We start from the raw sequence: 6,348 nt of genomic DNA, 5'->3' as shown, positions 1-6,348 counted from the left end.
ACAGGAACACTGGTAATCCCAGACGACCACAGCATGTGGCACAGCGTGACCAGGACTCTGACTTTGTTACCATAACACGCACCATATACAGATGTATTAAAGCTAAACACCACTTACACAACATTTCCTCCCAGAACGCCCCACAAGCTATTCTTAAAGTCACAAAGCTGCTAACTGACACCATTAAGCCAGCAGATTTAAATACTCAAACTGGGGATCGCATCAAAGCTAATGCTAAAGAGTGGGAGCTTAACACTATCCAAACACTCCATGATCACTACACTGCCTCGCTACAGAGCAACCTGCAAGCTCTCTCACAACTCCAAGCTGATTCATGGGAGGGTCACTTTATAGTAGCAACCCGGTGGGCACGCAGACACTATGGCAGAAAAATTTCACAAACATCGCTAGATTCTGTATATGCCAACATAGTAAATATCACACAATCCCACACACAAACTCAAACACGGTCGGAAGTACGACCCCGCACACCCGCCCCACCCCAGGGGAACAACAGGGTGACTGAAGCCCCAGCAGAGGCGAACACACCGGCACCTCAACCACAGCCGGCACCACCGATTGAGAACCAACCTGCCCCCTCTGCCCGGCCGCCTCCTTCTACTCAGGACTGGGACCGCATCGAGACGGCTGAAGAGCCCCAACCTTCCACGTCTGGGGCACAACTACCTCAACGCCCGCCTAGGATTCCGAGGGATGAGATGAGACCTACACCCGTCTCTGGAGCGCAACAAATAACGGCGGAGATACATCGCACTTCTCAGGACCAGGAGCAGCAAACAGAACCACAAGACCAGGTACAGCCGGCAGAACCTCAAGACCGAGAACAGCAGACACAACCATCGGCGGTCGGGGACCCGGTGGAACTGGCAGTTTTGGCACCACCTTCTACCCGCCTCCCCCCTCCCCCCTCCTTCCCACCTTCTTTCCTCTCCCCCCTCTCCTCCTCCTCCCCTCTACGCCTTCCCGACCTCACTTCCCCTCCAGACTGCCCCTCCATCGACACCCCGACACACCAGGCTTCTGCTGGGCTCCAGACTCCGGCTGCCCCTGCTACAGTCCCTAGCCTCCTGTTGCAGGAGCCTGCCACCCCCCACACCGCTCAGAACAGAGGTTCCTGACAAGGAGATACCGGAGGTGAGCATTTTGGATGACTCTGATTCAGTTATATGTATTGACAGGCCTTTTTCGAGTTACAAACTGGGCCCTCTCAAACAACCAAAGGTCCAAACCACACTCTCTTTCACTCCATCGGTACAACGTCATGCTGGTTGCACACCACACAGAAATCCCAGAGTACTTAATAAGATGTCTGATTGGTCTCTGACCACGAACAAACCGGTGTTGATTATTGGCGATTCTAACCTGAGCAGAATTCCACCACAAACAGAGCCAAACATTCAGATTGAGAGTTATCCTGGGGCGACATTTAGACACGCTGAGGCCCTTCTGGCCAATACTGCAGTTTCCCAGAGTGTTGAAAAAGTGATTCTGTCTTTTGGCATAAATAGCAAGTTTCAGAATCCGGACACCACAATCTCTGAGATGAAAAAAGCTATCAAAATGGCTGAAATCGCCTTCCCAGAAGCCAGGATTCTGGTCCCAATAATCAACTACTGCCGTGACTTATCTACCACAGAGCGGAATAACTTGGCAGACCTCAATACTGAGATTGTTTGTTACCCAGACTCCATACCTTTACTCTCTAGAAATATCTTTGAAACAGAGTCTGACATGGTCCACTGGACCCCGCGTGCTGCCCAGCACATGTTTGACCACTGGGTCGCGCATTTAAACGCGCTCACCCCGTAAGAATGACCCCAAAGGTCACGGGGTTAAAAACCGTACTCAACTTATCACAATCATATGTTTTAACTGCAGCACAAACAAGTCTGCTGAATAGAGGTCTGACATTTATTCCGTCCTGTTTAAAATTGACCAATAAAGAGATCAGAGACACTTTGAGATCAGACATTCAAAATTACCACAGAAGCTTGAGACTTGCAGTGTATTATAAAGACAAACCTGAAACCGTACAACTACCCTTTATGCCCAAGTCCAACTGGTCCCCAGCGTTAGCCCAGTTACCGCCCGAGGTTTCGGATCTTATCAAGCTGGACTTGGACATTTTTCAGGAACAGTATAGAGTAGGCTTTACTAAACCCAATCTATCTAAATTTGAACTGACAGCACTTGAACAACTTAGCAGTAATAGGAATATTGTTTTGAAGTCTGCTGACAAAGGTAGTGCTGTGGTAATTATGGATAGACAGGATTACCTCCACGAGGGTCACAAACAATTGTCTGACAGTAATTACTACACCAAACTGGACCGTCCTATTTTTAAAGAAACTGCTATTTTAGTTGAGAAAATTGTCACTTCTCTACATAACAAGAAATTCATCAATACTAAACAGAAACAATTTCTCCTAAGTGACAAAGAACCCAGAGCCAGACGTTTTTATCTCCTGCCCAAAATACACAAACCGAGACAAAAGTGGTCCGTTCCTCACAAGATTCCTCCCGGCAGACCGATAGTCTCTGACTGCAACAGTCCGACTTACAAAATAGCCCAGTTTGTCGATTTTTATCTTAATCCTCTTTCTACACTTCACGAGAGCTACGTGAAGGACACTTATGACTTTGTAGAAAAGATCAAAAACTTGAATATTCCTTCCACGGCCTTTCTGTTCTCTATGGATGTCTCCTCGCTATATACCAACATCAGCACACCCGAGGGGATACGTGCCGTCAGAAATACTCTCTTGAAATATCCGAACAGTAAAAGACCAGACAAGGAGATCATTCAGCTTTTAGAACTAACTCTCACGAGAAACGACTTCGAATTCGACGGCCAATTCTATCTACAGGTTCGCGGTACTGCCATGGGATGTCGATTTGCCCCGAGCTACGCGAATCTCTTCATGTCCCAGTGGGAGACTCAGGCTCTGGCTTCTTGTCCCAAACGACCCCTGCATTATTATAGATACCTTGATGATATCTGGGGCGTTTGGGAGCACACAAAGGAGGAATTTGATCATTTTCTTGACAAACTTAATCAACACAGTGACTCCATCAAACTAACAGCAACTTTGAGTAATGACAGCATTGATTTTCTCGATACAACAACCTTCAAAGGTCCTGACTTTGAACAAACACATAAACTTGACATCAAAGTGTTCTTCAAAGAAACAGACAGTCACTCCTTGTTGTATAGAACGAGTTACCACCCTAAACATACATTCTCTGGATTAGTCAAATCTCAGTTGCTGCGCTTCAAGAGGATTTGTACAAGACAGGTGGACTTTAAAGGGGCAGTCCGTATCCTCTTTGATTCTCTTTTGAACAGAGGTTACACATTCACTATGTTACAAAAAGCACTCAAAACATTTGAAGAGACTAAACCGATCTGTCTAGACTCCATTCTTCCCATCATTGTACAGTATTCAGAACAAAATGTCAAGTTTGTCAAGAAGATGAAAAATAATTTTAACCGTTCAGGGGGCCCTGTTTTCCTCAGCGAGTACAAACTCATCGCAGCTTACAGGAGGAATAAAAATCTCTGTGATTTTCTTGTTAGATCTAAACTGAGACCCCTAAATCCTCCTAAAACCAGGAAAATGGACAGCTTTTTTAGAATATATAGGACGGTCCAGAATCAAACCACCAAAGAAACTTTTACTACACAAGGGGGCTTGGATGTTCACACAAGGAACTGTGTATACTTGATCAGATGCCGAGAATGTTCAATACAATATGTGGGTGAATCTGGTAACAGTTTGCTGACTTGTGGATTGAAGCTACTTCGACGACAGTCGGGAGGTGGCAAAATGTAACGGTAGGTATGCAGAAACGCACACACACACACAGACACACAGACACGCACACATACACACACACAGACAGACACACTCTCAATAGTGTCATTTATCCCCTATTTACATTTTCTGGGAAGATCAGCATATGTGCTGAAGGACTCCAGAAACGTGTCTTGATCAGAAATATGTAAACAAAAAGTTACACGACAAATACCTACCAATCGACTCCAAATGACCTGAAACGCACACTTCCTAAAAATATCCTGGAGGAACATTTTCCGGGAAAAACACTTGGTCAAATTTTCACAAAATCCTACAATTAAAGTCTATGGCGCGAACATTTTCGCTTATAACTCCAGAACGGTACGTCCTACACACTTGGAAACGGACTCCGTCTGACATAATTTGACCACCCCGAACACACAGAACTTGTCCCCGAGTCTCTACGGCCTTCCGTTCAGGAGATACAGACGTTTTGACTAAAAAACGTAACGTAGCTCGGAAACGAAAGGTCGTAGAGACAAGCGGGTGGTACCACGGGAAAGCCCATCATTGAAAATGGGGGGGTAGGTCAAAGTTTCATCGCTCTAGCACCTTCTGTTCTAAAGATACAGCACAAAAGGTAAACCATTTCCCATAATGCTTTGCGCTTGCAAATTTTGGGACAAAATTGCCCATATCTCAGCAATAAAACATTAAAAATGCAAAGTATTATACATTCCCGTGTTCGTCATCATGTCCTCTATCAGACTATGCTAAAAAAACATTATGGTTAAAATTTTGCACCGTCACAGAAGGGTATGTGCAAACAGAGTGGTATATATACAAAGTGGAAACCATTATAAAATGTTATGGAGTCCCTATTGGTACTCTTACTGCTGTCGGTACCCCTACCGACATCCGGATTCATAGCTTATCCCTAACCCCCCCTAACCCTAACCCTAACTGTGTATACTTGATCAGATGCCGAGAATGTTCAATACAATATGTGGGTGAATCTGGTAACAGTTTGCTGACGAGATTTACTCAGCATAGATACAATGTCACTAACCAAAAGAACTTGAACAATCCCTTGGTAAAACACTTTATACAACATAAATGGGAGAACTTGAGAGCTACAGTCTTAGAGGCTAATCAGTCTTGGTCAGTGCAACTCAGACGTAGATGTGAACGTGCATGGATACAAAAGTTGGGCACACACATCCCAAGAGGTCTGAATGAAAAGTAAAGCAACTCAGTCTCTTTCTCCCCATCATCTTCTTCTCCTCCTCCTCCTTCTCTCCGTCTTCTTCTTCCTTTTCTTTCTTCCTTCTTTCTCTTCTTCTTTCCTTTTCCTTTTTTTTCTCCTCTTCTCTTCTTTTCCTTTTCTTTCCCCTCTTTAACCCTGCCCTTTATCTTAGCCCTTACCTTAACCCTCTCTTATCCCAGCCCTAACCTTAACCTCTCCCCCCCCCCCCCCCCCCCCACCCACCCCCCTCCCCTTCCAGCCCCCTCCCTCCCTCCCCAATTCTCTTCTAACCTCTCCCTCTCTTATATTTCCTCAACTTAACTCCTCTCTCTCCCCCTCTTTGGCCCTGACCTTTGACCTCTACTCCATGTGCTCTCATATGCATCTTAACAACTAAACATCTCGAGATTGATTGGTGTGTGAGTTTGGGGGCCTCGAGGAGGGGCGGGGATATCCTGGGCTTTTGCTCCTGATTAGTGGTTTGTGCATTAAGGTCTCACAGCCTTCGGCTGTGAGACTTTCTTTAATTTCCCCTAATATTTACCTGAAATACAATAATACTTACCTGAAAGCTAATACTTACCTGAGAGCTAATATTAATACCTACCTGAGAGCTGTATTTATACTTACCTGAGAGTTGTACTTACTTGATTACTACACCTACCTGAGAGTTATACTTACTAGTTTACTTGAGAGCTATACTTACCTGAGAGCTATACTTACCTGAGAGTTATACTTACCTGTCATACTGCAGAAATGTTGTTAATACTCACCTGAGAAATAACAATATACTATAGGATTTCCACATACTTATATATGCTTACCTGAAACCCAAGAGAGTGTCGATTTAATGTAATTTATTTACATATTTTCATACATAATACTTACCTGGGACACACAACTACAGAATGGAAATCTGATGGCTGGAACACACAATATTTGTTCAGCAATTTATTGTATATTTGAAGTGTAAGACATCATTATTTTAAGCCATTGAATGGATATATGATAGTCAGTACACATTTATATAAGACATCATTATTATAGCCCATGTAGAGGAGTTTTGATGTACATTACACATAAGAAATTTTCAGCAATTTATTGCATATTTAAGTTGCCAATATGAGGGGAGACCTTGATGGGGGATGGGGGGACCCTGGTGTTTTGGATGCTGTTTGTAGTTTGTGCATTTAGGGTCCCGGTGCAATTCGTAAGTCATCGGGACCCCCTTTATTATAATCCTAACTTTAATAGAGCAGGGGGAAATAAAGATTTTCTGAAGAG

This window comes from Sander lucioperca, chromosome 7 (assembly GCF_008315115.2).
Source record: "Sander lucioperca isolate FBNREF2018 chromosome 7, SLUC_FBN_1.2, whole genome shotgun sequence".
Classification (NCBI taxonomy): domain Eukaryota; kingdom Metazoa; phylum Chordata; class Actinopteri; order Perciformes; family Percidae; genus Sander; species Sander lucioperca.
Note: the sequence above shows the minus strand (reverse complement) of the source record.